Source organism: Monodelphis domestica, chromosome 4, assembly GCF_027887165.1.
Source record: "Monodelphis domestica isolate mMonDom1 chromosome 4, mMonDom1.pri, whole genome shotgun sequence".
Lineage (NCBI taxonomy): Eukaryota > Metazoa > Chordata > Mammalia > Didelphimorphia > Didelphidae > Monodelphis > Monodelphis domestica.
In genome coordinates this window covers 33,413,990-33,428,252 of record NC_077230.1, presented here as the reverse complement: position 1 = coordinate 33,428,252, position 14,263 = coordinate 33,413,990, and the positions used below count along the sequence as shown (strand labels likewise).

General features: G+C 34.7%; 1 pseudogene; it reads left to right on the top strand.

Annotated features, from left to right (window-relative positions):
- The first annotated feature begins 7,059 nt into the window (after nt 1–7,059).
- LOC100619196 (eukaryotic translation initiation factor 3 subunit E-like) lies at nt 7,060–9,789 on the top strand (annotated as a pseudogene).
- Nucleotides 9,790–14,263: the final 4,474 nt, after the last annotated feature.

Sequence of the window (14,263 nt, the reverse complement as noted above, 5' to 3'; positions counted from 1 at the left end):
TTCCAAAGGAATCCTTTCCTAGAACAATTGGTTTGGAGTTGTACATAATAATACTAAGTTCTCTTCACTTCACTCTGCATTGGTTCATACTCCCCAAGAATGATACCCAGAACTGTTTTTGTTAATTGAAAGGAAACCCTTAAGAATTAGTTCTTTCCTTTCCTTCCTCCCTTTTAGTATCTAGAAGTTCAATTTTACTTTTAGCTATTCCTTCATTGGTATAATTCTCCTTTTTAACCACTCATTCTACCTCCTCCTCACTTGATTTCGCTGTTGAGTTTGATATATTTCTACCCTGAACTAATTGTCTATTCAATCCTTCTTTGGCCATTTCACATAAAAATTGAGATCAGGGTGATGAACCTCACCTTGTCTGTTTGTATATTCTTCTCTTACATACCCTGATTATGAGAAATAGCAAGTTCCATTCACTTCTTCCTTTTCACTATAAGATTTAGCACATTTATGCTCTTTTCTTTTTCCTTAATAAAAGCCCTTAGAACAGAACCAATCCACTGCCAGTATCTCTACTTTTAAAATAAAGCAACAAAGTTTAACCTAAATAAGGAAAACTTTAACTCAGCTCCCTCAATATCCTTTGAAGATATTCTGAAGGGATACTGGTTTCTCATACAACTTCCAAATACTCAAATAAGTTTACCTTTCTAGTTTTCTCTTGGATCTTGTGACTACTTTTCAAGGTTCTTACACCATTCTGATTCTTTAGAAATGCTTAAAAGTTCTCTATCTCATTTAAGGTCCATTCCTTCTACCCCCATTTTTTTCAAGGTATCCATATAGTACTTTTGCAAAATCTTTTCTTCCTTTGGTTCAGTGCTTGTTCCTTTTTATATTTACTCTCTAATTCTTGAGGAGATGAAAAATCTCTAATTTTGTAATTGTTTTTAGCATTTTGGTATTTGTTTTTACATTTTACTTATCTTTCCAGCTTTCTTTCCTAAACTGGAACTTTGTGGAAGGGCTTTTGGGCAGGATGTTCTGTTTTGTTTAGTGTCAGCCTGGGTGACCCTGGGTTCATTTGCAGATACTTAGCAAAACTGGAGCTCTGAATTTTTGAGTTTCAGAGGACTGGATAATTCTAGAATGAAACTTGGAAAATACCATATATTCTCTGAACTATGTACTTAATTTGAATGGAACTTACCTTTCACTGTTTATTACTGGATTTTGTCCATTTCTTATCAAATAAGATTCTCAGAATTGCTTAGCACATAGTAGGCATTGAATAAATGAAGGATAGTTTTAGGAAGGGATTAGTTATAAGTAAAACAAACAACAAAAGCCTTGCACATGAAGTAGAATCTCCTCTGACAATTCTGTTATTGTTATATACAGATTAATTTTATTGTGTATCATTACTGATCAAATTAATTATCTCTGTTTCTTTGCTGATTATCTTGGATTTTCCAAGTAAATCATAACATTTTCTTCTGTCTTTATCAATTTCTTTGCTGCTTGTTATTTCTAACACTTTTAGAACCATGTCAAATAAAAGCAGGTGAAGCATTCATTCCTCCCTAATCCAGGGATGATTTCATTGGCATGTAGGATTTCTCATCATCAAAAGTACTTTACCAATACAGACTTACTTCTTCACTACTTTTAGTCTTAGTTGCCTGGAAAACAAAGATATTGAATGATTTGCCTTAGGGTCATACAGCTAGCATGGATCAGAGACAGAACTTGAACACACATCATCTTGAGTTAAAAAACTATGGACAACCAGTAGAGTAAATGACATAAAATATCAGTTGAAGAAACCAGGAAAATTTCATCTGGAGAAATGAAGGCTTATGAGATATATATCTGTCTGCAAGTATTTGAAAGGTTGTCATCTAAGCTCCTTGCAAGAAGGGACAGATTTGAAGGTTTTTTTCTGCTTTTTTGTTATTCCTAGTTCTTATCACAATGTCCAGCACATACATAGTAGCCAATGCTTGTTGATTGGCTGATAAGTTATATGTTTTTTCCTATATATAAATTAATCATGTGATAGTAGGAGTTCCTTTACTTCATTTGTCATCCTATATGGCTATTTAAGACTTTTCCCATTCTTAAATTCTGTTATTCTGTGTTGCTATGTCACATAATTATAACTACTAATTTTTTTTTAATTACTTCATACGTAGTATATTTTGTTTTAGGTTATCATTTTCCTCTTCTCTACTTTTGAAGATATTTTGTTGTTGTACATAATAGACTATTGTGGGAGCCCCAATCACATGAGCACATCATAGCTTAATAGAAGAGAATTGTAAACAAATAATTCAAGCACTCTTTAGTACCATTTTATTAGGACTATATTTTACAATCCTACAAACCATAGAATATTATGAAGCCTGATTCACAATCTCTGGGTTCTTTCCTCACCACCCCACTCTATTCTATAATTCATTGATAAGTTTAGGTGGTTTAGTTGGTTAGAATCTAAAGTCATGATACTTCAGCTTTTATTTTTCTCCTAAGATAAATGTTGTGTTAATTATTTTTTGTAATTTTCTTAGTCATTTCTTTGCTTCTGCAATTAATTTTGTTTACATTCCTTTTTGAACCTCTTCTATTTCCACAAGCTATATCACCTTTTTCTTTACCCTTATTTGTCTACCCTACTCCCAGGTTCTTGAAGTATTACTAAATTGTTCTTTTTAAAATGTATTTAGTCATTTACTTTCTCTCTTCTTTCATCACTTCTGTTTCCCCACCTAAGATATTAGTTCAAAATCTTCCCTCCCTTCTCTCCAATCTCTTGTTTTTGTCATTTTCTTTTGTTCTTCCTTTTTGTAAAAAAAAGGTTTTCTACTCTTGGTTTTAAAAACTTATCAGCATTCCCTTCCCTTCTCAATTTTATTTTTCACATAATTGTTCTTGATTTGATATATTTCAAGGGATTAAAGCTTCTCAATTATGTTTATGCTCCTATCCAATATCTTTGCTACTGCATTTATTGATTTTACCTTGTCCTCCTACCGGGTTTCACTCTTAGAAGCAACAATTCACAAGAAAAGTAATGTCATATAGATCTAGTATCATTTGTTAGGATTGTACTGAGACCCAGAATGTTAATGTAATGCCATGAGCTCTCTCCAATAACACTAAATCCTTTGGGACATGGAGACCCATTTCTTCATGTATGTGTATTTCTGCTATTCCCCTATTCTCAGTGTCAACTATCCTTAGAAACTCAGACTTCTATATTAGGATGCTGACCAAAGAGGGATAACATTCTCTCACAGAAGGCAGACTTCTAATGTGTACAATCTCCTGAGAATAAAATTTCCATGTACTCTCCCACTTCTACCCCATACACATACTACCACTTACTCCTTGAATTATCTTCAGCTATGCCACAGTCTAAGATAAGACACCTGCTCTAACTCCCTGGCCGCTGATCCCAGGCCATTCCTGCAAAGTGAGCTCCCTTTTAAATACATATATTTGGGCAGGATGTGGATAATGTTGAAATATTTATATTGAAGTTAGGAGATCATAGTAAAACTATTTCAAGGCCCATTCTGACTCTCAAATTCTAAGTAGACAACTAATGAGTAAAAGGAGATCATTGGACAAGTCATTAGAAGTATATGTTAGTAGGTGTAAAGAAGGGAAGAGACATAGACCAGTGATTGTTTGGGTCAAAGGTGCTATGGAAGCGTGCTCACAAGCTACCTTATCTGAAGAAGCCCTATAATAATTAGAGCTTAAGGGCATAGGGTTTCTTAATAAAATTCTTTTATAAAGTTTGGTTTTTCTCATCATTTGATAAAATGTGGATCAATTTCATTATTTCCCTTGAGTTGAGGAAAGTAAGAAACAAAAGAAGGAAGAAAAGAAAGAAGCTTCTTAACACCATTTTCATCAGAGCTAGTTGGAAGAGGGCATACACACACACACACACACACACACACACACACACACACACACACACACACACACCAAAAAGAGTTGTTTGAATAAATATATTCTAATCGATAGGAGGAGGGACAACTGGAATATGAGAGGAAGGATAGTTTTAGGAAGGGATTAGTTATAAGTAAAAACAAACAACAAAAGCCTTACATATGAAGAGATATAGTAGAGAAAAAATGTAAAGGGGAAAAAAGAACTGGGCAATGATTTGAAATAAATAGGGAAAGAAAAAAGTATCAAGAAGTAGAATGGAGGGAAATAATTAAATATCATAACTGTGAATGTGTTGAACTCACCATAAAATAGATGTTAACAGGATAGATTTAAAAATAAAATCCAACATGTTTACAATAAAATATATAAAGACTCATACAGACATAAAATAAGGAGTTGGAGAAAAATCACTTAAGTCTCAGCTGAACACACATTTAAGCAGAGGTAGCAATTATAATTTCAGATAAGTCAAAAACCAAATGGAACTAAATGAAAGAGAAGGAATTTTTTTGTTGTTGGAAGGTAACATATTGATGATTTTATTTCAATACTTAGTAATACTAAAGATATTTGCCCAATAGCATATTTTAGAAATATGAAAAAGAAAAAATTACAAGGAGAAATAGATTTTAAAAAACTATAATAATGGGGGTCAGCTGCGTAGCTCAGTGGATTGAGAGCTAGGTATAGAGACAGGAGGTCCTGGGTTCAAATCTGCCCTCAGATACTTCCCAAGTCTATGACCGTAGGCAAGTCATTTAACCTCCATTGCCTAGCCCTTACTGCCCTCCTGCCTTAGAATCAATAAGGTGGAAGGTAAGGGTTTTAAAAAACCTATAATAAATGAAGAAAATAAATTTATCTCTATCAACCCTAAATAAAGAAACAATAATTCATATGGGGAAAATAAGGTAAAAAAATCTCAAAAGACATGAGAATAAAGGGAGCTTAGCAGTGCCACATCTCAAACTATGCCACAAAGAATTAATCATTAAAATAATTTCATTCTGGTTAAGAAACAGATGTTGATCAGTGGAACAGATTAGGCCTACAGTATAGAAAATGAAATTTATATCAATTTATATATACTTTGTTAAACACAAAGATCCTAGCTATTGTGATAAAGAATCATTATAAAATCTGGGAAAATTGTGCAGCAATAGGGAAGATAATAGATTTAGACCAACACTTCACACTTTATACAAAGATGTTCTAAAGAGATTCATGATATAGAAATAAAAGTCAACATCATAAATTTCTAATAAATATATGGACAAATGACCAAACAATAGATAATTTTAATGACATAAAAATAGAAATATTTTTCTAGAAACAAATACAATAAAATTAAGTTTAAAAGGTAGAAATAACTTGGAAGAATATCTTCAGTGAGTTTCCCTGATAAAGATTTCATTTCTAAAATATATAAGGAACTTATTCAAATGTATAAGGCAAAGAATATATAACAACTGAGAGCAAATGAGAATTGTAAAGTGCTCAGAGTGCATGGCACATAGTGCTATATAAATGTCAACTGTTCAAGCATATTATAGAGTCAAGCCTCCAATGGAGGAAGAAAGATCTGAAAGCAATCAGTCTTCAATTATAGAATTTTTAAAACCTGCCATATGGAATAGAGATTAGATGTTGTTCTACATGGCTCTACAGGAGAGATCTGTCTGTGTTACAAGAAGAAACAAAGAAATTCAAATGATAGGAAAAGATATGCACTTACAGAGAGACTTGGGGGATTTGTTTTGCTTGACTATGTATATTTGTAATTTTTGGTTTTCTTTTTCATATGGGATGGGAGGGTAGGTGGGAAGGAATGAAAAATTTCTATTAATTTTTTTATACTAGAAAGTAAGAGATGTGATACAGATGTGAAGTGTTGTATGAAATTTCAGGCAAGGTATTACTAGTTTTACTTGCTTTTTTAAAAACGAAATTTTAAAAAATTCTCACAAAGAAAGTGTATTCTGTAAATGTTTAGAATGCAAAAACAAAATACTGATAACTAAAAGAGGAAAGGAAGGGAGGGATGGAGGGAGGAAAGAAAGGAAAGAAGAAAGGAAGGAAGGGAAATTCTTAGATTTGGCTATTCTTTGGCTGAGGGGTGGTCAATGGGTCAATTTGGATGATTTCTTTGAAAGATTGTCCTAGAACTATGTAATTCTATTTTTCTGGGGTTACTCTGGGATCTCAATTGAGAGACCAAAAGAAAGTCATTTACTCTGAATCAGTTTTGTTATTTTAAAAAGAGAGGTCATTAAAATATTCACTGAAAGCAGATATACTACTGTTACACCCAACTGCCTGAGATTTGTTATTGCTGCTGTTCATTTGTGTCCAATTAGGATTTTCTTGGCAAAGATATGAGGATGGCCATTTCCTTTTCCAGCTCATTTTACAGATAAGGAAACTGAAGCACATAGAATTTCCAGCTTGTGTCTGAATCCAGATTTGAACTAAGATCTTTCTGCCCAACTGTCTACTGTGCCACCTAGATGCCCTAAACCACTTGAAGAGCAATTCTAAGTGAATATTTGCCACCTGTCTTATTGTCATTCTTTTAAATACCTAAATTATTTTAGAAAAGTCCTGGTATTTCTGAGTCAATTTATCAAATGAGTCAAGGATCCTATCTAGAATGGAAAACTGAATTCTCTCATTGTCCTGCTGATAATATAGTTTATAGTTTCCTTTTCCTCACTGAGTTCCCAAATCCACATTGTTTCTTTGTTGTGTTTGTCTTTTCAAGTTATGTAACCTGATAGTTTTTAAACCAAAACTGCCACTTTCACAACATTCTATTGGATTTTTGTCCTAGATTTTACAATTTATATTACCAAATACCTAACCTATACCCATTAGCTCCTTCCCTACACTATCTACTCTCCAAATAGCACATTCAAATACTTTTGTAGAAGGTACTGGGTGCTGTGAAATATAAGAAAATGTAGGAATATGATGTGTGCCTTGAAGAGTGAATAATCCAGTAGGGGAATACAAAAGCCCTTTTGTATTGACAAATAGCAAAAAAAAAAAACAATGTTTTCTGAGTTCTTCAGACTCCGTGTTATAGGAAATGACAATGAAATATTTATTTCCAGTTGGGAAAATCTCAGAACAGGCTACATGAAAGAGGTAAGTGTTGAACTTGTATTTGAGAAAAGGATGCAATTTCTATTCCAACACAATTTCAACTGATGAGATACTCTAGGCATTCCTGGAGGAGAGAATAGCATGAATGAAATCTTTTTTAGTGGACCAGCACAAAATGTATTGGTGGAAAGAGATTTTATTTTACTGTAGTATAAGATTTGATAATGACATAATGGGAGATAAATCTGGAAAGTGGACAAATAAGAGATTGTGGAAAGCTCCAGGACTTTATTCCTACTAGGCTACATGTTTCAAGGGTTTGATCATCAAACATGTAAAGATTAAAATTTAGGGGAGATGGGGAGACTGAGGCAGGTAGAAATTAGTTTCTCTCTGCAAGGAGTATTATATTTTTTAGAGGTTTATTAAAGGTTAAAGATTAAAAAAATATACAAGTAAGAAGCATGTGCCTAGGCTAGAGGCCTAGACAAAATAACCTCACATCATGGAAGAGACGCCTCTGCTCCAAAACGGAAGTCCGAAACAGCCGAAAGACCCTCAAAAGCCTTTGAATCAACTTAAATACCTTCTCGATCTCGGCCCAGGTGAGATTACAAGGCATTCTGGGGAAGTGGAGCAAAGGCTCATGGGGATTGTAGTCCTGTATTCGAGTCTATTTTTTACAAACATTGCCTATCATGTATAAGTTCAAGATACAAACAACTTCCTAATATAATAGAGTTGCTATAATCTTCTAGAAATCATGGAGAATTGAAATGTTACTAGAAAGTCTAGGATATAAAGAAATATCCATATAGTCTAAGATGCTTTAGAAATAGCAAGCCAAGTAAACCCAATATCAACCCACAACAAAATTGGACAAATGACATGTTAGCAAAAAGAAATGGAAAGCCATGATTACTATGGACCAATATGATTTAAAAAGTCATAAGTATACATAGGGACAGCTACTATATTGCACAGTGGATAGAGCCAGGCCTGACTTCAATTCTGACAGTAGCTATGTAACTATGGGCAAGTCACTTAAGCTTGTTTGCTCCAGTTTCTTCATCTGTAAAATGGGCTGAAGAAGGAAATGGCAAACCACTCCAGCACAAATGGGATCATGAAGAACTGGACACCAGTGAAGTGAGTAAACAATACACATATATACACACTTGAGCATATAACTAGATACATACAGATCCTTTAGGACAAATCCTGATGGAGAAATTCAGAAAAAGTCATAGTGAATCATCTGTCCAACCTAGGTTAGAGAGACAAAGAGGCTTGTTGGGAACTAGGTTTAGTGAGGGGCATGCTTTCCACAAAGCATTCCAAAGCCACACTGGGGTACTTTGATGCAAATAGGTACAAACCAAGGAAGGAAAACATTCAGAAGCAAGCAGCAGCTTGCACAGACCCCAGGAGCAAAATACTTTCAAAGAGATATATAATCAAAAGGAATTGTTTCAAGGAGAATTGGATCTTCTAAATGACACAAACATGGTCGACTTTGCAGTGGTTATGCATAAAAACTTTTATTCTCATGATATTCCTCATGCTTCATGTAAAAAAAAAAACTTGTTGCATATCTAAAACAGCTATAGACAGAAACAACCAATTGCCAAGATGTTTGAAGATCCAAAGATGATAAGGCAGAAGGAATCTACCAAGGAAATGATTAGATGCTATTTGACTACCTGGCCTAGAAACATGATTTTTGGCAAAAAAATAGTTAGATACACTTTATAAGTACACAAAATTCTAGTATAAATGTGATAACTATTCAAGAGCAACAGAGTAACTTTTTTTTAGAGTGTTGGTCCCCTCCACTAATTAAAATGACTATAGGGAAAACTTGCATCTGAAATTTTAATACAGAATTAGGATGAAGACCTTACCAGAGTGAAAGAATATAGATAATAATCCTGTCAGTTTTCTAGTCCTTTCAGCAAAAGAACAATGTTAATTTCATAAGTCTTTAGTTGCATTCTGCAATCATGCAAAGGGTTGAGACATTGACAACCAGTCACACTATCTTAATGAAATTGTCAAACTGTGTCCATATAACCTCTACAATTTGGCAACTGTAGCCATTACAAAGATGTTAAAAAATGAAGATAGGTATTAAAAGACTCAATCTAGGTTATTCAGCAGAAGTTCTACACATATAAAGACCCTAAAATAAAATTTGTTGAGTGCTTGTAATTTTTTATTTTGATGGTGCCTAGGATGTGTAATGAGAACATTCATCAGTGACTTTTTCCTGGTGGCTTGCCTTGATTTCATTGAAAATCTTCACTCTTCACAAATAATACTTTATGCTGATAAACTGATGAATGTGACAGATTCCTGACTCCTGAAGAAGCTGAAAGATGGGTTGTCAATTTGATTAGAAATCTCAGGCTTGGGGGCAGCTGGGTAACTCAGTGGATTGAGAACCAGGCCTAGAGACGGGAGGTCCTAGGTTCACACCTGGCCTCAGACACTTCCTAGCTGTGTGACCATGGGCAAGTCACTTAACCCCCATCACCTAGCCCTTACCACTCTTCTGCCTTAGAGTCAATACACAGTATTGACTCCAAGATGGAAGGTAAGGGTTTAAAAAAAAAATCTCAGGCTTCATGCCAAAGCTGTTTCCAAATTGGACCATATGGTTAATGGGTAACTCTGTAGTCTCACCCTATCAGCAAGTGATTGAAAAGACCAAAAGTCTTTTTTTTTTTAAACCAGATATTGGCCCTAAATATTGTAAACTTAATCAGAATACATCTGAGGCTTCCAACTGGGCTACTAAAGACTCTGGTTTCTACTAAAATACTTTGGAAGAAGAATACAATGAAAAATGCCCACTTAAATAAGCACATTAATAAATAGTTTCTAGAGAAATTGAAATATTGCAAATTTTGAGTTTGATTAAAACTGACAATGTTTCAAAATTTTTAATAAACATTTTAAATAATTTCAATTTGTAAATTATCTCTGAGAATACATACATGCATACACACACACACACACACACACATACACACACACACACACACACACACATTCTATCTCAAGTCCCAAAGCAGAAGAACAGATAGTTTAGATAGGCAAGATAGGCAACTGATGGCTGAGGCCAGATATGAACCCAGGACCTTATTCTTTAGGCCCAGTTCTCTATCTTCTGAGCCACCTTGCTGTCCCTCTACAAGAATATATTAGGGATAAATTAGAAGTCTTCTTAATAAGTCCTGATCAATAAGATCAGGAGTGAAACAAGGATGCCCATTATCACCTCTATTATTTAGCATGGTGCTAGAAACACTAGCAGGAGCAATTAGAGAAGAAAAAGAAATTGAAGGTATTAAAACAGGCAGTGAGGAGACCAAGCTTTGCAGATGACATGATGGTCTACTTAAAGAATCTCAGAGAATCAACCAAAAAGCTAGTCGAAATAATCAACAACTTTAGCAAAGTTACAGGATACAAAATAAACCCACATAAGTAATCAGCATTTCTATATATTTCCAACACATCTCAGCAGCAAGAATTAGAAAGAGAAATTCTATTTAAAATCACCCTAGACAATAAAAAATACTTAGGAATCTATCTGCCAAGACAAACACAGGAACTATATAAACACAACTACAAAACACTTTTCACATGATTAAAATGATCTATACAATTGTAAAAACATTAATTACTCATGGGTAGGATGAGCTAGCATAATAAAAATGACAATTTATTGACCCAAATTAATATACTTATTCAGTGCCATACCTATCAACCTACCAAGAAACTTTTTTACTGAATTAGATAAAATTATTACAAAGTTCATTTGGAAGAACAAAAGATCAAGAATATCAAGGGAAATAATGAGAAAAAAAATGTGAAGAATGAGGGTCTATCAGTACCAGATCTTAAAGTGTACTATAAAGCCTTGGTCATCAAAACAATATCCCACTGGCTAAGAGATAGAAGGGAGGATCAGTGGAATAGACTTGGGGTAAAAGACCACAGCAAGATAGTGTATGATAAACCCAAAGATCCCAGCTTTTGGGACAAAACCCCACTATTTGACAAAAAGTGCTAAGAAAATTGGAAAATAGAGTGGGATAGATTAGGTTTAGATAAACATCTCACACCCTACACCAGGGGTCCCCAAACTATGGTCCGTGGACCACATCCAGCCCCCTGAGGCCATTTATCCAGCCCCTACCACACTTCTGGAAGGGGCACCTCTTTAATTGGTGGTCAGTGAGAGGAGCCCTATATATGGTGGTGCCGCAAAGTGCAACATCGCTCACATAAGTACTACTTCCAGTAACATAATCCTTTGTTTGGCGCCTTGTTCTGAGAGTAACTGAATGAGAACGAGGCACCACACAAAGGATTATGTGGCTACACAATGGAAGACATCAGCATGGTGAGTGGCGATCTCGGGGAAGTAATTCCCCACTGTCTATACTGCTGCCCAGTATAGTGGTGGCAGTGATGGGCTTGTGCAAGGTGTGACAGATCCATCAGAGCCACTGCTGCAGACTCCACTATCTCACGCAGAGGTATATAGATTTGTTCATAGTTTTTTTGTTTTTTTTTAATAGTCCAGCTCTCCAACAGTCGAGGAACAGTGAACTGGCCCCCTGTGTAAAAAGTTTGGGGACCCCTGCCCTACATCAAGATAAATTCAGAATGGGCGAATGACTTTAATATAAAGGAGGAAACTATAAGTAAATTAGATAAACATAGAATATTTTATCTGTCAGATTTTTGGGAAAGGAAAGGTTTCAAGACAAAGCAAGAGATAGAAAAAATTACAAAATGTAAAATAAACAATTTTACCACATTAAATTAAAAAGGTTTTGTACAAACAAAACCAGTACAACCAAAATTAGAAGGGAAGCAACAAATTGTGAAAAAATATAACAAAAACCTCTGACAAAGGTCTAATTACTCAAATTTGTAAAGAGATAAATCAATTGTACAAAAAAAAATCAAGCCAATTGATAAATGGGCAAGGGGCATGAATAGGCAATTTTCAGATAAAGAAATCAAAACTATCAATAAGCACATGAAAAAGTGTTCTAAATCACTTATAGATTTGCATAGAAATGCAAACCAAAACAACTGTGAAGCACCACCTCATACCTAGCAGATTGGCTAATATGACAGCAAAGGAAAGTAATAAATGTTGGAGGGGATGTGGCAACATAGGGACATTAATGTGGAGTTATGAATTGATCCAACCATTCTGGAAGGCAATTTGGAACTATGACCAAATGGCTTTAAAAGACTGTCTGCCCTTTGATTCAGCTGTACCACTGCTGGGTTTATACCCCAAAGAGATAATAAGGAAAAAGACTTGTATAAAACCTACTTAGTGCTAGGTGAGAAGTGAGTAAGATACTTGGAAAGTTTTACCCTTTTTTCCTAACTCAAACAGCCAGAAATTTTTGAATTCTTTTAAGAGTTCACACACTCAGAAACATGTGAATCCAAAAGTGACAACTCAGAAACATGTGAATCCTAGGAGGAGAGTTAATACCTTTAGAAGCAAGAAGTCAATCCCACAGACAGTGCCCCTGGGCAATGCTGGACAATTTGGAAACTGTGATTGGCCCCTGTGAAAAGGGTCAGGGACAGGAAACCACCATAAAAGCCACAAAATCCTTTGACTGGGGAGTCTTGTGAAGTTGAATCTCTTGGAGAGTATCTCCTAGAGATAGTTTTTGAGGGAACTTCACTGAAGACTAAGGTGTGGATCATGGCTTCAACTTAGACTCTGGACTACTTCATTAGGTTAGTGAAAAGGCTGACTCCCTTCCTAGTTTCCTAAGAGACTGGTTTCCATCTCAGAGGAGGCTACCTGTTACTAGTATAGGTATTTTCTCTAACCTCTTTCACATTCCTCTGCTTTATTGTTTCCCCTCTATCCTGGCAATTAAACTTATGACTTGAGATATAATAATTTTGGCGACCACGTTATTTCATATAATTTAAGTCTGACCATTAAATTTAACATTTTCACCTATCAAGTATATTTGCCTCATTGTTACAGTGAGAGGAAAAGGCTTAAAAAGTTTGGAAACTGGAGTGCTCAAGCTAATAATTATTGCCATGTTTTATTAAAGCCACAGCGGCTTTTCATTTAAAAAAAAAAAACATTTTTAAATTGTACAGCAGAACTGGTGTTGAAAATGAAATTTTATTTGGGTAAGATGCACAGTCCGGTTAAAAATTTGAAAAGAAAACTAAAAAGTGTCCTGGGAGTAGAGGGAGAGTCACAGCAACTTTTAATTTTTCAATTCTCTCTTCATTCAAAAAGTAGACTCTAATCCTTCTGGGTCACACTGTTTGGGAAAAGAGCCTGAAATCCCAAGAGTGAAGGGCTAGGATATCTTTTGAGGATTAATGAGTTATTTTAGAATTATTCCCATAACATGGCCAGAGAGCTCAGAAAATCCAGTTGCTAAGGAGAGCAGTGGATCTGTGAACTGAACTGAACATACTAAATCAGCAGTGAACATTTTTCCTTGCCCTCTAGTAGACCCTACAAAATTCTCCTATACAGTAAAAGTGAGCTGATGAAGATTGAAGTTGGAGTGCCATCTGATGACTGGAATAGATCAGTGCAGTCCAAGTAGTTATTTCTGCTATGTCCCCTCAGAGGCTGTATGTAGACATAAGTAAGTGACTTCTAAGGCTATAGAAGTCTTTTGCATGTGGGCATTCATCTATCTGAAACTTAACTATACAGTTTATTGGGGTTCTATTTAATTTAAGGAAATTTCCTGTTAGATTAATGTTATTTTTAATTTTATCTTTCTTTGCTATAAATGTTTTCTTCCCAGTCTAATATTTATTGTTTGCTTTTCCATCTTGAGTACTTCTACTTCTTCTAACCAGTTCAGTTTTTTAATAGAATTCTAAATCCATTATAACTCTACCAATGTGATTATTCTTGTATTATATACTAACTGTTCCATTAGTTAAATATATATGGTATTGAGTCTATCCTTGTTGATTATTCAATGTATCCCAAATACTGGTGTATGGCATACAAATATAGCTTCTTTGCATTAGTATTACTAAGTTTTACTAAGCAAAATTTTACCTTGATTTTGAGCAATGCAAGGCAAAAGTTTAGAAATGTAGTAATTAACGTAGAAACCCTCAAAAGAATTGTAATTGTAGGATTTGGCCCTGAGCATAAAAATGGGAACAATTAAATTAATGATTTAAAAATATT